Genomic DNA, 20348 nt, shown 5'->3' with positions numbered 1-20348 from the left:
TGTGGGTTCCATGTCTGGATTTAACCACTCTGCATGGAAACCAGAGCCAGTTTACATATAAGAAACTTGAACATTTGCAGATTTGGGTATCCAGGGGAGTCCTGGAACTAATCCTCCATGGATACTGAAGGATGAATGTATATATCTTCTAAATTGCCACCCAAAGACTTCTCCAGAGTACTGCTTCTTCACTTCATAACAAGGAAAAGACTATGTGGAAGATTATTTGTATCTTTTATCAGTATTGCAAACATCTCTGCACATCTATTGTTTGGTGGAAGATTTTGTGGTTAGGAGCAAGCCTGGGCTGAGAGCCACATTGCATGGCTGAATAGAAACCTGAAAATATCTTTAATTGTACCATTTTTAAGGTAAACAATTCAGTCAAGTGTGATTAAAAACCAGAACAAATGATTGCATCTTGATGTGGATCTGGCTATGATAAGGAATGTTTCTCTGTGTGGGATTAGAAAGAAAACCTTCTTTCATTCTTTCTCTCTTTTTTTAAAATAAAATATTCCTCCACAGACGAGATGAAGGAACTCACGGAGCCTGATTGCTATGATTTCAGAAGAAAGGAGAACCCTGAAGTTCCTGACCTTTCAGGAAGTGTACCGGATGTGAGGGATAGTTGGCGGAAAGAAGCTGATATTTAAGCCAATATGAAGTAATTCTTAATTTAGACTCTAGAGGTATTTAGAATAATTTTCAATTAGTTATGGTAATATTTCACAAAGAAGGTTCAGACAGGAAAGTGGGAAAGAGAAGGTCAGAACAATTTTTGAGAAGGATTAAACTGAAAGGAAAACTTGAATACTGAGTTTAAGTAGGCTTCAGTAGCTATAAATATTACCTACGCAATAGAGGAACATAGTTTTACAAACCAGAAACAACCCTCCGAAAGGGATATTGAAAGAAATTATAATGGACATAAAAATATAAAACATAAGGGGAAACCTTGATAAATTTAACCACATTAAATTTAAAAACACAAACTCTTAATCATCAAAAGTTACCACAAAGAGAGTGATAAAGCCACATGCAGGAAGAAGATACTTTTAATGCATAGAGTTGACAGAGAGCTCCTCTCCAGAATATATAAAGAATTTATGGGAAAGAAAGAAATGAAAATAAAATGAGAAAAGACACAAGTGGGCATTCCTTAGAAGTAGAAACACAAATGACCATAAACATACAGAATATTGCTTAATTGTATTCTCAGAGAAATAGAAAATTTAAACCGCTAAGCCAGTATTTCACATGGACCAATTTGGTAAAACTATGCAGGTGGATTATAGAAAATGTTCATGAGGCTGTGGAACAATGGGGACCTATTACCCATTGCTAGTGGGGCATACATTGCTACAAGTCTTCTGGGGAAAAAGTGGAATTACCTAGTGAATTTGAACATGTACATGCCATGATACACAGCAGCTCCTCTCTTTGGTACATATCCTGGGTAAACTTGCAGGGAGATTTTTTTTTCATGGATCAGGAGTCAGGTATCCGAATAGTCACAGCAACAGTGTCATTATTAGTAAATACTGGGAAAACCCTAACTGCCCAGCGCTGCTAAATGAGTAAATAAACTGAAGCGTTCGTGAAATGAGATAGTAATTGCAGGAAACAGGAATTTATCCATTAGTAGCAGGAATGAATCTCAAACATACGATGGCTAAAATAAGTGTGTAAGATTATCCTACTTACATAAAAGGTTAAAACCAACCAAAACTGAATAATTTATTAAATACAAATACATAGTAAGTGGTAAAACTACAGAGAAAAGCCAGGAAAAGATTGAGACAAAATTCCGGATTAGGGTTACCTCTTGTAGGGAGGAAAAGAGATGGGTAAAGGTATCTTAATGGCTACAAAACTGTTGGCTTGGTATTGGCTACACAAGTGTTTGTTTTATTATTATTATTTAACCATTGAAATGAGTCCCATATGCTTTTTAATTGTTGATATCTTTCAATATAAAAATGCCCCCAAAGTCAGTAAGGTGGAGAAGAGAAAGGACAGCGCAAGTAGTAGATTGGGAAGATAAGAATTTTATATATCCTACTGGATGATGCAAGCATCACTCCGCTAACTCAATTGTGCTATCTCTCAAGGATGCGATATCTCTCGAGGAAGTTGCTATCTCTCAAGAAAGTTCTTTTTTTGGCCCAGCCATCCCGTCATCCCACTCAGCCCCAGTCCACACATTTCAGGTTAACAACATTAGTGTTTCACGAGAAACCATGGCAAATAATCAGACTCTCCACTCTACTGTTTCTAACCAGCTCATCGTGATCAGTTTCACTGGTGAGAATCACATGTATTCATTCAGTGTACCACACAGGCACAATTATGGCTAACGCAGATTATATGGGAGATAAGGGGATCAGAATTCATTTCGCGTACTCTGACCATCAGAATTTTGGTCGTACCTGTTAGGAAGATGGGTTTGAATCTGGATCCAATGCTAATTTGCTATCTTATATTTGGTAGTTTAATCTACTTATGTGAACTAGAATCCTCATTTGTAAATGGGGTTTCCTAATTCCCAACTCTTAGTGCTGTGGTGAGAATGCAAATAACACCACAGAGCACATTATCTGGCAAAACTTAAATCACAGCTTTAAAAGGAACTGTCAGATGAGTCCCAACTAGCCTGTATATACACAGTATGTTTCATGGGGAGATTTTGTTACTTTAGATTAATTGAACTTCACACTGTGAGTTGAGATTTTTATAAACTCTAGTGTGTGTGTGTGTGTGTGTGTGTGTGTGTGTGTGTGTGTGTGTTCACAAAACAAAATATAAATGATATATAGTATTAACAGTTTCAAATTGCTCAGCACTAAGAATTGTAGCCCCTTTATCTTCTACTTTGCATATTCTGCTGCATTTCCTTGTGCCTCAGTTGTTTTTGCATTTCCAGTGCTGTTTTTATGTGTTAGAGCACATATCAGGGATTGCAGAGAATACTTAATCCCCTAGTTTGCAATCATTTGAAGTTCAGTCCTCATTCTCTGTCTTTAACTACTCTGGAGTCTTTGTTTAAAATTCACTGAATTTAAGAAGGTTCTCTCTGTCCTCAGTACATTCGGCAGCATGTCTGCTGCCAATTACTTATCACCAGGGAATTGCATTTACTTGTGTCTGCTGCACTGATCTGCTCTCTCTCTTTCTGCATTACATCTTCGTCTCTTAACAATGACCCCTCTGTTCTGCTTTTGAGCCAGGATGGCTGGTTGAAGTTTATATCCATTCCTTTTGGCAGGAAAAAAATCTAAGAACTCTTCCTGTTACAGAGAATACCCTTTAAAAACTGGTAGACCCAGTTGTATACCCTTTAAAAACTGAGGATTTTACTTTCTAAATATTTTATAGTAATGATAGTGGAAGAAAAACAAGTACAATTCAGAATGACCCAAGGATTATTATTCTTTTCAAGTAAAAAATTAAAATTTGATTAAGCTCTGTAATCCATACCTCCTGTGCCTGGCGCAGTGTTTGCTATGTGGTCTGTTGTAAGGCAGCTATTTAATAGTATCCATTAGTTTGAATGAATTAATACATTTGCATGAATTAATAAAGTTAACACATGTGTGAAGGGCAAGGGAAATATTTCATTCTCAACCTTGGCATGACCCCGAAAGCCCTGATTATTGAGAAAAGGTATGAGTCCCTAGGAATTCCAGTCAAGATAATCTTTTCAAAAAACTTTTGATTTGAGGATAGGTTTGTATCTGCAGAAAAGTTGCAGAGATAGGACAGAGTTCACATATAGCCGACACCTTATTTTCCCTGTTGTTAACATCGCTCATGAGTGTGTTGCACTTGGCACAGCTAATGAACTTATATTCGTACATTATTACTAACTAAAGTTAGCACCTAATTTGGATTTTCTTCTTTTTTAGTTAATATGTTCCAAGATCCTACCAAATGACTCCTCCTTCAAAGGGACACAGTGATACTTTGATTCCTATTTCATTGGCAAAAGCCACCTTTGCAACCATACCTTACTCTGGAAAGACAGAGGACTGCAGTTTTACAAAGCTTATGAAAGAAAAATATTTTGGTCAACAGTATTAAATGGTTACTATAATTAATAGTAATTCACATATATACGGCATTTTTACAGCTCAGAAAGTTGTTCCAGGATGTTTATCAACATCCATTTTAAGGTCAGAGATAAAGTAGCAGAGACTTTGGAAACAGAAGAATCCCAGGTTAAATAGCTTATCCAAAGTTACACAGCCAACAGATAGCCAACCAAAATTCAAACCCAAACCTTTTGACAATGATCGATAAAAATATTCTTCCCAGTAAACCACAAACGCCTCCTGCTTTTGTTTGCAACTTCTTTCTTTTTTTTTTTTGCGGTACGCGGGTCTCTCACTGTTGTGGCCTCTCCCGCTGCGGAGCACAGGCTCTGGACGCGCAGGCTCAGCGGCCATGGCTCACGGGCCCAGCCGCTCCGCGGCATGTGGGATCTTCCCGGACCAGGGCACGAACCCGCGTCCCCTGCATCGGCAGGCGGACTCTCAACCACTGTGCCACCAGGGAAGCCCTGTTTGCAACTTCTGATTCTCATTCACCTCGCCAGAAGAAATCCAAGGCCCTACAGCAGGGATCAGTGAACTTTTGCGTGCAGAGGCAGACAGTAAATTGTTGAGGTGGTGCTGGCTACGTGATCTCTTCCAAGACTATTCAGTTTTGGCATTGTATATCAAAAATAGCAATAGAGAAAAACATTAGCAAATGAATGTGTCCCAATAAAACTTTATTTACAAAAGCAGAGGGTGAGCTGTATTTGGAACACAGACCATAATTTGCCAACTGCTGCCCTAGAAGCTGGAGGAATCTACACAACAATCTGTGATATATTGACATATACAGTCTGTGATAGATACAATTCAAAAGTGGTCGATTTGCTCATCTCGTTGTTCTTTAAAACTCTTTCTTCATGAATGCTTTTTAAATTAAGGGTTGCATCATAAAAAATAGTTTCTGTTCTTTGTTAATCTCCTGTTAACGTCATTCTGTATCTCACTGTTACTTATGATTTTCTCTGGCCTAACAGGATTGCTTAGTTGCTCCTTAAGAGAGAAAGTATGTGCAGATCAAAGTATTGGGCTGGCCAAAAAGTCCGTTCGGATTTCTCCATAACATCTTATTAAACACCCGAACGAAACTTTTGACCAGCCCAATATTTTTGCAGCCACACTTAGGGATACAGGAAGTTGAAATAAGATAGATATAGGGCGAGGGTCAATTAAAACTACAAAGGATTAACAATGCACATGGCTGAAGTTTCCAAAAAATGAATCATAACTCTTAAAGTCTTTCCATACTGATCTGTGTTCTTTTTACCCAAAGACACACTCCGTGTTTTTGCTAATATACCCTACACTGAAATATTTCATAATGTGGCACTTTAGCAAAAAGCATCCAACCTTTCCTTTTATATTTTTATGTGATTTTAAAAAATATATAGATATAAATCCTGTGTGGTCTTTATCATACACATCATATCAACAAATGATGGGAGAAGCCAAAATCCATACTATAGGGGATTTTTGAAAGGCTTTCAGGCTGTATTTATATAAATTACTTTCCCCTCTATGTAATCACAATAAAGGAGTTGGATTGAAACTTTAAAATATTTTTAACTATGGGAATACATTTATATACAGTTTGTGAATAACAGTATGCTTATATGTAAATAATACATGTTTATATATTTCTATGTATATGAGTACCTACATATCTATACATAAAGTTAGGAGTTTAAAAGGAAACCGGTTGGTGGGGTTTAAAACCTAAGATTTCCAAGTGTTTCCCATATGTGTAGGGTGCACCTAACACGACAAAACATTTTATAATGATTAATGAACAGGAGAATATTCACTTTTTAAGGAGTTTCCTTGACTCACTAAGGGTTGTATTTAAGCTCCTCTTATATTCTGATACTTGTTCAAGTGACTGAATAGAGCCCCTTTAGGACTTGGTCTAAAAATCCAACTATACAATTTGGTGGATCAAAATTGGCCTCAAGTTCTTTGCAGCTCCTCACAAGAAGTCTCTTTTCCCAGCCCTTGACTTTGGCTTGACCTTGTGATATGCTGTGACCAGTAGAATACAGTGGAAGTGATTTTGTACAGCTTCTGAGAAGGGCATCAAGAGTCCTTGTAGCTTCTGCACTTGCGTTCTTGGAAGAGTGAGACCATGTGGAGAGAGAGGCCAGACATCACTTAGCCCCAGTCACCAGACATATGAGTGAAGCCTTCTTGGACCATCCAGTTCCTGGTAATTAACTAGATGGCTGAAGTCACATATGTGACCCCAGGTGACCCCAGCAGAGGAACCACACAGCAGACCCATCCCACTGAATGGTGAGACATTTGTTTTTGTTGTTTTAAGCCATATATGTTGAAAAGCAAAATATGATATTTTGAGAAAACCCCTAAACATGATCGGTTTCTGAATTAAGAATATATGAATAGGTGAGTTTGTGTTTCTATGTTTGTATGTATTTGCCTACAAATACATGGGTATTATGTGTGACTAAAAATAATGGAGGAACACAATTAATATTTATTGAACACCTGATGTGTGCAAGGCATTGTAAGATATGTTTATTTAAACCACTACATTGTATGTGTCTATTCTGATTATGGTATCAGTGTTAACCAAAGAATGAGTAAATTTCCCTCTTCCACTTTGGCACATGAACTGTTTAATTTTCTGTGTCAACCAGAGAAGATAACAACATGGAAATAATGAAAAGAAAATATTTACCTTCATAAAAAGTTTGTAAAACTATTGCCAAACATAATAGGCAAAATTAAATGATAGATAAATTAAGGGGGAATATTTGCAACTTGTATCTCAAAAATCCAACGTTCATGGCTTTTAAAATTTTTTCTGAAATGATAGGTGAAATTCAAACACCCAATAACGTGGAAAAATGCTACTACTAAAATTACAACATACTGATATCTCATGAAGGATGTGCATTCAAGAAAAAAAATCTTGAAGCCAAAATTGACATTATATATTTACTGACAAGGACTATTTTGTTAATGCATCGATTCATTCAAATGACACTGTACAATGCTAATATCAGGAAGTTTGAAGTGAGCAAAACATAATTCTTCCCTGAATTTGTCCAGAGACAAGTTGGAGGAGACAGAAAAACAAAATAATCAATATAACATAGTGGGTTGGTACTAAACTGTTTAGCTATGCAAAGAGTATTAAAGAATTTGAGAAACTGCAAGGAAATAACAGAGAAGACTTCTTACAGGAGACGAAGCCAGCATTTTCTTAAAGAACAAGTTAGAATTTTCCAGATGAAGGAAATGCCAGGGAAGGTAAGGAAGTTATTTGAGGGGAAGTAGTGATCATATGCAAAGGCTAAGAAGAGAAATAGCATACTACATGCAGGGTAACATAAGAAGTGTGATAAGAAGCAGAGCTGAAGAGACTAGAAGTAAAACTGAAGAGATGTGCTGTATACATTCAGTATAGTTCCATTCTAAAGATTCTGGATTTAACCTGAAGGCAGGTGGGGGACTAGGGAAGGAAGAGCAACCAGCAGGTCTGTGACATGTTAAAACTGGATTTTAAATAAACTTTGTTCTCTGGAGGATGATTTTTAGGAGTAAAATTAGGAGCTAAGAGACCAATTCGGAAACTGTGGCAGTAGTCCAGAGAAGAAAGGTATAGATTTAAAAATGATGCTTGAGTTTAGAACTTAGTGTATCCATACACAATCATGAACCTTTTATTCCTTATAGTGGCAGACAGATCTGGATGATATCCATGATCTCTGCCTCCTGGTGGTTACAGCTTTGTTCAATCTCCTCCTATTGCATTTTGGGAGGGACCTGTGATTTGCTACTAATCAATAAAATATGGCAAAAGGGATGAATCTGACATCACTCCCATGATTATGTTAAAATATATGGCTCTACTAGTCAACTGGCTCTAGATATTCTCCTTGTCAACTTGATAAATTAAAAGGTCAGTTGGAAAAACCCACATATCAAGGAACTATGAACAGCCTTTAGGAGCTGAGGACAGCCTCCAGCTGACAGCCAGCAAGAAGCTAGGGCCATCAATCCTACAAAAGGAAATACATTCTACCAAAAACCTGTGTGAACTTCTTCACAAAGTGGAAGAAGTGGATTCTTCCCCAGTCTTTCCTCCAGATGAGAATGGAGCCCAGCTGACACCTTGATTACAGCCTTGCAGAAAATCCAGATAAGCTGCGCCCAGACTCCTGATCCACAGAAACTTTGGAATAGTAAAAGTGTCTTGTTTTAATCCCCTAAATTTGTGGTAATGTTTTTTTGTAACAGTAGATTACTAATGCAAGTATTTATTATAAAATTAAATGCATTTCTCTGTGTGGACAGGTCAGGTTCTTCAGAAAACAAAGTATTCCTGTAATCAATTTTTTAAATTTATATTTGCCCACTTAACTTCTAATGGTCTGCATAACTTGCCTATCTTTTGGCCCTCCGTCATGGTTTGGCAACTCAAATCCAATTTGTGGAGATTGCCCTCAGCAATATATTTATGTACTTTTGTTTTCAGTGCCAAAATCCCGAGTTCTTGAGTGATATTTCTGGGACTTTGGCTTAGTTGTCAACCAAAATGCCTTTTCTCTATTGCATTGATCTCATGCCAAGAAGGTAAAGGTTCCAAATTCCCCTGAATGCTTTGATAGATGTTAATTACAGTGAAGTCTATTAACATAAATCTAAATACCATTTCCAAAACAGTGTTGCCAAGCATTATCAGAAATCTCTGAGATATGTAGAGAACAAACGTATCGACACCAAGGGGGGAAAGTGGGGGGTGGGGGGGTGGGATGAACTGGGAGATTGAGATTGACATATACACACTAATATGTATAAAATAGATAACTAATAAGAAAATGCCATATAAAAAATAATAATAAAATAAAATTAAAAAATAAAAAGAGATCTCTGAGAATCCAGGGGAAGTGTCTTCCAAAGGCAAAGTCCATTGAATGGACGTCTTTGTCAGTCAGCACCTTCTCAGGCAGCCTCTTTTTATATCAGCTTTGTTCAATCTCCTCCGAGTGGCATCTCTTCAGCCTTCTGATATTTTGTCCTAGTTGTGAAGCTCTTCTAAGCTTCTGAGAAGATTATGAAAACTCAGATGCAAGACCACTATCATTTAATACTCTCCTGTATCAAAAAGCTAGAAAGACAGAAATCTGTAGAAGGGAAGAAAAGGGGACACATATAGAACTCATTTCTCAGAAGGTTACCATCTCACTATCCTTGGACTATTACAATGACCTTCTCTTAGAAGTGACCATACCCTAAATATCTCTGTAGCCCTGGTCCAAGGCACAATAACTGATAATAGTAAGCAATCTAGTGTTTCTTTAATTGTGGTCAGAGAATGGAAAATTTTACAGAATGATGGTTATAGTCTTCTCCAACTATATGAGAATTCTGTATTTCTCAGGCACAGCCATAGGTGCTGATTCTGGTTTCATGAAAGACATAAATCTTGAACTGGGTTTTATGTGATGAGTAGGATTTAGAGAGGGGGGTGGTTTGGGAAGATTGTATTAAGTGGAATAAGTATTCATAAGACAACAGATTGTATACATAATGAAGGAGGGCTGGTATAGTCAAGGAGTTTAGGATGAGGGCAGTGTCGATGGCCAAAGACAGGGAGGGACTCTTCCTTATTTGAATGTAATATCGTAATTCCAAAGAAGTGGAGATTTTAAAGTGAGGTTATAATTGATTAGAGGGAATTTGAAACACCTCAGTGAGAATTATGAGCTTGATATGGAGTATCTCTCCTCAAATTTTACTTTTCCTAGGAAGCTTTTCCTGTTTGATTTAAGAGCTACTCCTTCATTCTCCCATAGTTGCATTTTTCACAAGATAATGTAAATGTCAATTTACTTGCCTTTCTCCCCCAGTGAATTATAAGCAACTCAAGGGCAGAGATAATGTTTTCTTTAGTCAAAAAAATAATAAAAACGGAGGAAAGCAGACAGGTAGGAAGATAAAAGGAAAAGAAAGATAGAAGATACTATACTTTAGAGTCAAAAAAACCTTTAATGACATGCCACATGCTAGCTTAGTTCTTAAGAAAGCCAATCAAACAGTAATCCTTAGTTTTTACACCTAAAAAATAGAGTTAATAATAGCTACCCAATCACCTTCAACAGATCACTGTGAGGGTCAAAAGAGACAATGAATATAAAAGCACTTTAGAAAGTGTAAAACTTTCCAAAGTAACTTGCTCTTTCCAGGCTTTTCAGTAAAATAATGCCATTATAAATGCAGTTTTGAGAAAACTAATATGCTATGGGAAAGAAAGACAACTCTAGTTTTGTGGATAGTCATGAAGATGTTGTTTATAATATAAAATGTTGGAAATAAGCTTAATGATCAATGGTAGGGAGCTGCTTAAATAAACATCCAGTTAGTCAAAAGTTAGAGTATTGTATAGCCAAAATAATGGTGTAGAAGAATTTTAAATTGTATGCGAAATTGGTAATACCACATGAAAAAGGTTTCAAAATACTACTTACAAGTGACCATGTATATATATGTATGTACATGTTTGAGCTCACATAGATGTGCGTATATGCAAAGACATGCAAACAAATGTAACAAAATCAAAATATTAACATTATAGATTAGTTTTACTATTTTTGCATATATATTTTTAATAAACAGCTTGTAAGTTGTAAGTAACAGAACACATTCCCCCCATGCAGCATCAGCCATCCCCTCATGTACCATCAGCTGACGTTAATTTCATACCCATATCTTAGCTTTTGAAGAGACTGGGAAAGGAAGAAGCTATCCTTTTTAGCTTCTATGTGGAATGAAGGCTATTTCAGAAAAGAAGAGGATGGGGATGACTGCTCTATGAGCAATCAATGTTCTCTACCACAAAAATGTCATAATTACGTTACAAACATATTTTTAAAAGAAAACGGAATCTAGTAGCAGGTGTAAGAGAGAGATTACAACAGACTCTCCATTTCCACGTTGGGCCAGTCACCTATATTCTCAAATTGACTCTCTAGAGCAGCGAGTTGAAGGAGTACTGGGAGAGAAGCCATAAGACTTGAGTTTCAGTCAACTCTCAACCCTCAATTAATTGTATGACTTGAGGCATATTCGTTAAAGTTGTTTATTTTCTCATCTATATAGAGTAAAAGTCCCTTCTGACTCTGAAATTGTTTGTTTCTATGAATATGGGAATATATTCTTCTGGCCAGAGACAGTCATATATTCTTAAAATGTTAAAAGATTAACATTCCCCTCCTCATTTATTCAGAAAACAGGGAGTGTCTAACTCTTTTCAAAGAACAAAGGGACTTGTTCTGAGACAAGCAGAAAAGCTGTAATATGTTGCTTCATGTGTTATGGTTTGTTAACTAGTTTATACTTCACAACAACCTTGTGAGTTTAAAAAAATAACATTTGCCATTTTATACATGAGGAAAGGAGACCCAGGGAAGTGAAATAATTAGGAAATAGTTGAGAAGCATTTATACCCAGGTACATCTGATTACAAAGTCAATGCTTTTCCCACTAATCATGATACTATGTTTCTGAACTTGTTTTAAATAACTTTAAACTTATAAGGGCAGATGTCTATCTTGCATGGGTACTGGAATGTACTTAATAAATATTTGTTTAAGAAAATGATGAAAGAAAGAGAGCGAGAAGAGAGGAGAGAGAAAGGGAAGGAGGAAGGAAGGAAAAAAGAAAGGAAGAAAAACAGAAAGGCTTTCAGGACAATAATGATTCAAATGCTTCTTTAGCAGAAATGGATGGGTAAATTGAGGTTGAATTAGTTTCATTGTTCAGCATTTTCCACATACGTTTGATGTCAGTTTCTTCCCCTTTTCTAATGGGGTCTATGGTGGGAGGCCAAGGGGAAGGTTGGTGATTGTATTTAATTATGTTCAAAGAAAGTTACAGAATACTCAGCAGATGTTAGGTTTGCAGCTGGAATCCCATAACAAATGCTGCTCTACTATCTCGCCTTCCACATTATTGCACCAAAGCAGGGCTCAGAAAATGCCCAGCAGACCCATTGGCTGGGGCTGAGTGAGAAAAGATAACAAATCTTAAGGAAACATGTTGCCTATTATTCCTCATTATGAGAGCTGCCAGGGTGTACACTGAGCAGGCCTCCGGCTGATACCAGGACACAAAGGATTTTAATGCATCCCACACAAGGATGTCATTTGCAATCTGGAACAAGAAAAGAGATTGAAGCCTTGGAAGGTGGGCCTTGTTTCTTGATACTGTATATCCCAAGGAGGACAAATAACAAACACAGTTTGCTTTCCCAGGCCCCATAGGCATTCAAAGGAAGCCTGCTGACTGCAATTAGGATACCCCAGATTTTAAAAACTAACCTTCTCAGCAGGCAGTGGGATTCTATCATGGATGATATGGTTTGGGCATGTTTCAGATTTACCATGGAGGCAGACTCATTGAAGGAGATGACAAGGAAGAAAACCCTAATGACTTAAAATTCACAGCCTCTTCAAGGGGGTCTCCACTGTTGCCTCCCAGATAGAATAGGCTAGTTTCACACTTTGTAAAGAAATAAATATGATCCTCTTTGTAGTCCTATAAAACTACAGGCCCACCTAAGAGATCACCTACACACGGCTCTCCTATGAGCTAACATGTCCTCTATCTCTCCACCTAAAGGCTTATCTAATGAGAATGCTCTTAGTTTAGATCAAGCCAGAAGTTCTGGGAAGAATGCCCTAGGAATTACCCACAGTGGATGAAGAGTAGAGAGTGTAGATGAATGCTCCAGATTCCTCATGCTTGGTAGGGCAACACTGTGGTCTATTCTGCATCTCCCAGTGAATCCCAAGCCAGATTGAGCCCTAGATGTCACAGTGGTAACCAACTCATTTTGACATCCACTAATGGCTTTCTTCCTTTCCGTTCCTCCCCTCTCCATTCCCTCACCTTGATTCCTGAGATCGCATCCCAAATAAATTACTTGTAACAAAATCCTTGTCTCAGGCTCTGCTTTTGAGGGAAATCAAATTTAGGGACTTGGCCAGAAGATTTCAGGATCTCCTTCGATGCTTCCACGTATGAACTGTTGGAATGGGTAGAAAAATCTCAGAATGATATTTGTGATTCTTCTTGGCCTAAACTAACTTACAGACTGATGTATAACCCTTCTTTGTCCACAACACACCAGTTCCAGAATATTCTTGATAATTGCATTATTTTAAGCCTTAATATGTGGACTTCCTTCAATCTGAATTCCTTACTCAACAGATTTATTTTTTTTCTTCTTTTCCTTTCTTAAGTGACTTTTTACTCAATTCAGTTTTTTATACTTCCAAAAATAGAGTGGCATTCTCCCCCTTGAAGTTTTCAGAACATTTTGTGGACCCCTCTATTAAAAGCATTACAGCATTCATCACTAAACTATGAACAACCGCAGAAGAGATGCTGTCTTTTTCTTATCTTTGTATTCTCAGTTTCTATCACTGTGCCTAATACTTAATAAATGCCCAAACAAAATGTATTGTCTGAAAAACTAAGTTAAAAAAGAAATGAAATATCAGTACTTCATTTTCAAGAACAGATGTTTGATGATTCTGCTACTTTCCTCTCCCATTCTAGGTAAGGGGAAAAAATAAAATTTTCCATCCTAGGTTATCTAGGCAGTTAATAATTTTTTTCTCAAGGATAGTTGAAATATAAAATATTACAACTTACCAGACTGGATGCTTTGTTGAAGGTTTGGTCTGAGTCTTCCTTTTATAGCATGTATTTCAAAGTGTAACATACTATGTACTGGTGACCCTAATAGGGAGAGGTGATGCTAAGGCAGTAAGCTTGATAAGTGGAATATGAGGAAACAATGGGAGATTTGGAACTACAGTACCTGAAATCAGCTCCTGGTTTTGTTAGAGATTTTAATCAACTCACTTAAGATTTCCACTTCTACATCTATAAAATGGAGATAATATTTAATTTGCAGTGAATTTTGAGACTTTTAATGAAATATTATATGCAAATGCACTTGGTAAAATGTTCTGTGACTACACACACATATATGTGTATATATGTATAAATATGTCTATATATATTACATATATTAACTTATTTATAATTTTTGTAATTTTAATGATAAATTCTATATGTAAAATAGACCTTCAGGAGCCAAAATGAACACCACAAAATGCAACCTACAGATACAGGGCTTGATATGGAGCCAGAAATTTGGGTAGAATTTTTGCCTTTGTTCTAAATCGCAAATAAGTGAGTACCTATCCTAATTTTAAAGACCTCTGGAGAAGCAAGCACCTCCATTGCTCAAATATCCTCATAATTTGAATTGGGAAATTTAGGCACTATACACCTAAATATCTAAAATAATATAAGCATATGTGTTTTTTCAAAATATGCAGGGAAAAATTGCTGTGATCAGGATAGCACAAACACAGTTTTTTTGTTCTAAGAAAAGATGATTCCAGGACTGATACTTGATATCTTTCTCACTCTCACAGAATAGTTCAAGTGGTTTCCCAGGGTGTTGCAAAATTTAATGCTTCTGGTTGTGATTATTTCCAGGAAGAGGAATTGTTCCTGCAAGAACTGTGCCAGCAGTGCTATATGGCATGTGGGATTATGCAATCCCACACACTGACCAGAATGGGATATTTGTCTGCATATTCAGCAGTTAGGATTTATGGGACCCTATGTGTCATATGTCTACCCAAAGTTGAATGATGCAATGGAATAGGGCAAACACAAGTGCTCTGCGAGAGATGGGCACGGGAAAGAGAGAAGCCACAGGTACCATGAGTAAGTCCAGTCCATCAACATAACCACAGATGCAAAAAGTTAATTACAAAAACGGTATTCAGGAAGCAGTTATTATGAGATAGGGATTGGAGGAAGTAAATAGAGGGGCTTACTGAGGGGATGGGAATCCAGAGCAAATAATTGTGAGGAATCTGGGTAGCTTGGTAGGTATCAAAGAAAATCTGCAGTTGAGTAAAAATGCCTCAGGCATACGGGCAAGGAACCGGGCCAGAGCTTTAGTTCCTGGAAGCTGGCTTGAAAAGAATAAATTCAGATCCCAGTTTTAGAGGTATAGGTCCCCCAATATAAAAACAAGTACAAGATACAAAAGAGGACTCTTGTTACCATATATGAGGAACAAATATGGACCATGTCTCAGAAGTAGAGTAGAACTGAGTACCCAATCAGAGCTGGAGGCTGAGCCCCAAGTTATATCTCTTCTATCTTGAGTTAGGAAAATCCCTAAAGACAGGTCAGGCCTACAAGTGAGGCTGAAATTGTTCTGGATTTGGAAAACAGTGGTAAGTGAGGACTGGCAGCCAGGCAGAGATTTATATTGTGAGTAATGCAGGATGAAAATAACAATTGTCCATCAATGGTTAGAGAATCATCATGGCATAAGGCATTATCTGTGTCTTACTGATCAATCCTTTAGAATCACATTCTTTAAGAAATCAGATCTCCAGTGAATCCATTCTCCTTTTAGGAGAGTTTCTTTTTCTCTGGAGTTTTGGGATTAGATTTCTATGAGGGGTCTTGAAGGCTAAAGTAATGACTTATTCAAGTTTCATGGTGAAAATTATCCTTTCCCAAATCCAATTACATTCCAGCTGGCAAATAGCACTGGCTGTCTCAAAACCCAAACATTTGAAAGAAGGCTTGAATTGGCCATCTCCCTGCCTCTTAGGTCTGAAACCTTTCTTAGATAGCAGGTTAGAAAACACATTTTTGGCTGGACAAGATAAATATGTTTTTTTAACCATCAAATCTCTGAAGTCATGTAAAGAAGACCAAATAAGATACGGAAGGCACAAAAGTCATGGTAGTTCTAATTTATGTAATAATTATGTATCACCTGCAATGCTAAGACCAATGAAACCAAGGGTATGTTGTTTGTAAACTGTATGATTTGACTCTAAATATCAAACTGACAATTCATTTATTTTTAAGTTGGTTGATCACTTGATTGGATGGTTCAGTTGTCCAAAGGCTGGTTTGAATGGAGCTGTTGCTTCAACGTTACATAGACACAGGGACTGGAAAGAAAAAACTGAAATTAACATGCTCACACTTAATCTTGACCTTGATTTTCTAAGGATGTCTCTCTTAGGTTTTGTAGGAAACACTGCTACAAGAAACCCTCAGCTTGAGACTCTACTGAACTAAACAGTTCACAGAGTCACTAACTCTGGCCCCTGATTTCATCATCTGTAAAATATAGATCGTAGTAACTACTACCAGGTTTGCCATGAGGATTACAGTAGGTGATGTACGCAAAGACATGCCAAACACTAGATACCCATTACATGGCAGTTATTTTTCCTATTCTTGTTATTATTAAGCTAAGAAGCAGAGATCAGAGAGACACCATACACCAAGAACATTGAGAGTGGTTGCCTGAAATGACATGGGTTTACAATCTGTAATAATTAGTGAAAGGAGTTAGGAGACAGTTGACATCAGTAGGAGTAAAATGTGTTCCTTTGGATACATCTGGAATTCAGCTGTGGAAAAAGTCCATTTCCTTCCTCCCTTTTAAGGACACCCACATAAATATCAGACAAGAATTAGCCCAATATCCTCTTTCCCAGGTCTCATATGGCAGCAAATCTTGGCTAGAGGTTTCCTGCTGGAGTTTCCAAATGTGTTTACCTGTATCCTGTTGGGAAAATATATCTGATAATATCCACCACTGTCTGAAATTCTTTTTTTTTTTATTCCAGCCACTGTGAGAGTCAGAGTTTGAGAGACTAGAAGATTAAAGGCAGTTTATTTATTCTCAGATTCTTTGCCTGCAATTAAATTTAATAAACTAGTATGATAATTTTATGAGAAATCAAACTTACTCATAATGTAAATTTATATTCCTAAACCCTTATGGAAGCATTTTATCTAACGCAAATATTAACCACTAATATAAAAATCTATTACATAATTTTATTTCTCTTTCCACCTCAATTTTTAAATGGATAAAATATTCTTTGTTACACTTTTCTGAAACTCTAAATTTATTGACTCATTCAACAAATGTTTATTGGGTGACTAATATGCCTTAGGCACTGTGGGATCTTTTTTCTCTGGAAACAACAACAGACAAGACAAATATCTTATCCTGTCCTCATGAAAATTAAAATCTAGCAAAAGAAAAATAAATGAAACAATAAATCAATATGGCAGAAAGAATGCTTTTTATTAAAGCTAAGAAGTGAGGAAAAGGAGGTGTTTTTCTGGTGGAGAGACTGCATTTATTTATAGAAATATTTTTACATGACCTTACTATCCCAGGCAATCTACAGATTCAATGAAATCCTTATCAAAATACCAAAGGCATTTTTTCACAGAACTAGAACAAATAACTTGGAAATTTGTATGGAAACACAAAAGACCCCAAATAGCCAAAACAATCTTGAGAAAGAAGAAACAAAGCTGGAGATATCACACTCCCTGATTTCCCACTCTACTACAAAGTGACAGTAATCAAAAGAGTATGGTACTGGCACAAAAACAGACACATAGATCAGTGCAACAGAATAGAGAACCCAGAAATGAACCTACACTTACATGATCAATTAATCTATGGCAAGAAGGCAAGAATATACAACGGGGAAAAGACAGCCTCTCAAATAAAAAGTGTTGGGAAAACTGGACAGCTACATGCAAAAGAATAAAACTGTACCGCTTTCTCACAACATGTACAAAAAGAACCTCAAATGGATGAAGGACTTAAATGTGGAACCTGAAACCATAAAAATCCTGGAAGAAAACATAGGCACTATGCTCTTTGACATCAGTCTTAGCAATTTTATTTTTTGATTTGTCTCCTCAGGCAAGAGAAAACAAAAGAAAAAATAAAAAAATGAGACTATATCAAACTAAAAAGGTTTTTCACAGCAAAGGAAATTATCAACAACACAAAAAGCTGCCTACCGAATGGGAGAAGATATTTGCAATTAATAAACCCAATAAGGGGTTAATATCCAAAATATACAAAGAACTTATATAACTCAACATCAAAAATACAAACAACCTGATTAAAAAATGGGCAGAGAACTTGAGAAGACATTTTTCTAAAGAAGACATACAGATGGCCAACAGACACATGAAATGATGTTTAACATCACGTATCAGGAAAATGCAAATCAGAACCAAAACGAGATATTACCTCACACCTGTCAGAATGGCTATTATCAAAAAGACAATAAATAACAAGTGTTGGTGAGGATGTGGAAAAAAGGAACCTTCAGGCACTGTTGGTTGGTATTTAAATTGGTGCAGCCCCTATAGAAAACAATATGGAGTTTCCTCAAAAAACTAGAAGTAAAATTACCGTTGGATCCACCAATTCCACTTCTGGGTAATTTTCCAAAGAAAACAAAAACACTGATTAGAAAAGATATATGCACACCTGTGTTCATTGCAGCATTTTTTTTTTTCTTTAACAATACCCAAGATATAAAAGCAACCTAAGTGCCCATCTATAAGTGAATGGATAAAGGAGATGTGAGATATATATATATATATATATATATATATATATATACACACATATACACACACATACACATATAATACATATACATATATAAATATTATTCAGCCATAAAAGATAAAAATCTTGTCTTTTGCAACAGTTTGGATAGACCCAAATTATATAGTGCTAAGTGAAATAAGTCAGACAGAGAAAGACAAATACTGTAGGATTTCACTTATATGTGGAATCTAAAAACAAAAAAAATAAACAAATAACAAAACAGGAACAGACACATAGATACACAGAACAAAGAGATGGTTGCCAGAAGAAAGGTGGGTGAGGGAGCTGAGTGAAATAGGTGAGGGAGATTAAGAGATACAAACTTCTAGTTACAAAAAGAATGAGTCATGGGGATGAACTATACAGCATAGAGAAGACAGTCAATAATACTGTAAAATCTTTGTATAGTGACAGATGGTAACTATACTTATCGTGGTGATCCTTTTATAATGTATAGAAATATTGAATCACTATGTTGTGCACCTGGAATTAACATAGCCGTTGTAGGTCAATTCTACTTCAATTAAAAAAAGAGAAAGAAATAGTAGGTTACAGGATTTTGTGTGACTTTCTCCTTCTATGTTTTGGATTCTGTATTTGAAAAGGGGGATAATAATACTACACCTCAAAACATTTGGGGAAAATAATTGAGGTAATACATATTTTAGGTGCTCATTTTAGTCCATTATCATGATGGTAATGTTAACATATGATGATGTAATGCACAATTATATGAATTTTTATTATCCTCTGAGTAATTTGCAGCGTTTGTATAAAGTGATATGTATTGACTTAGAAACATTGTTATCCTGTTAGCCAGGCTCCTCTAGTTATGGGATATGGACAGAAAGAACTTAGCACACTTTTCATCTCAATTGTTTTTATTAACTTTTTAACTGAATTAATTATTCAAATGTTAATTGAACCTATTTTTTAAGACATTGTCTTAAGTGTTGAAGCAACTGCAGTGTTAAATCACCAACGGCCATTCCCCTTAAGCCACTTGTAAACTGAAGTGTGAATTATAAAGGTATAAAAATTTCCAAATTATAAAGCAATACACAGTCAAATGCCATAAGAAAGCTAAAAGAAAACAAAGTTAAATCTCAGAATAGGGTTAAGAAGGAGTGATAAAATTCTGGTAATTCATAGTGCCTGACCTAAATATTTCTCTTATACATATAGCTGATTCACTTTGTTGTACAGCAGAAACGAACACAACATTGTAAAGCAACTTTACTCCAGTAAAAAAAAAATTAACTTCTGAAAAACTTTCTTTTATTGTGAATACCTGGGCCCTCTATTAATGGGCCCTCCAGATGCAGAAATGATTGAAACAAGATTGCCCTTTGATAACTAAGCAGTAAATCAACTCATTTGACTGTAGCAAAAGTATGACATTAGTTCAAAGTAACATAAGAGCTAAAAATAGCATAAGTAGATCAAAAGAGGAATCAAAGGAAAAGGAGGCAAAAAACATGAAGTGGAAACAGTGTAGAAGTGAAGGGCAATCGTTAGCCTTTGTTTTCACTTTGAGTTTTTTTTATCCTCATGATTAAGGCACTCCAAATCTGGAAGTGGAGATAGCTTACCATAGTGACAATGATTTTAGCTAAAGATGGACCATAGCTTATCTGCTCCTATTGCCAAGAGAATCACATTGTGAGATGTACCACGTGATGCCTGAATCATCAAACTCCTTACATCTGATTCCATGTTCACAAAGC

The 20348-nt window shown here is 36.3% G+C and overlaps 1 pseudogene; it reads left to right on the top strand.

The window, feature by feature from the left end:
• The first annotated feature begins 533 nt into the window (after positions 1 to 533).
• LOC113633682 (metalloendopeptidase OMA1, mitochondrial-like) overlaps positions 534 to 20348 on the top strand; it is a 42668-nt pseudogene continuing 22853 nt past the window's right edge.

This window comes from Aethalodelphis obliquidens, unplaced genomic scaffold (genome assembly GCF_003676395.1).
Source record: "Aethalodelphis obliquidens isolate GAN/ISIS:26980383/991018 unplaced genomic scaffold, ASM367639v1 scaffold41, whole genome shotgun sequence".
NCBI lineage: Eukaryota > Metazoa > Chordata > Mammalia > Artiodactyla > Delphinidae > Aethalodelphis > Aethalodelphis obliquidens.
The sequence above is the reverse complement of the archived record's forward strand: the minus strand, read 5'-3'. Positions and strand labels throughout refer to the sequence as shown.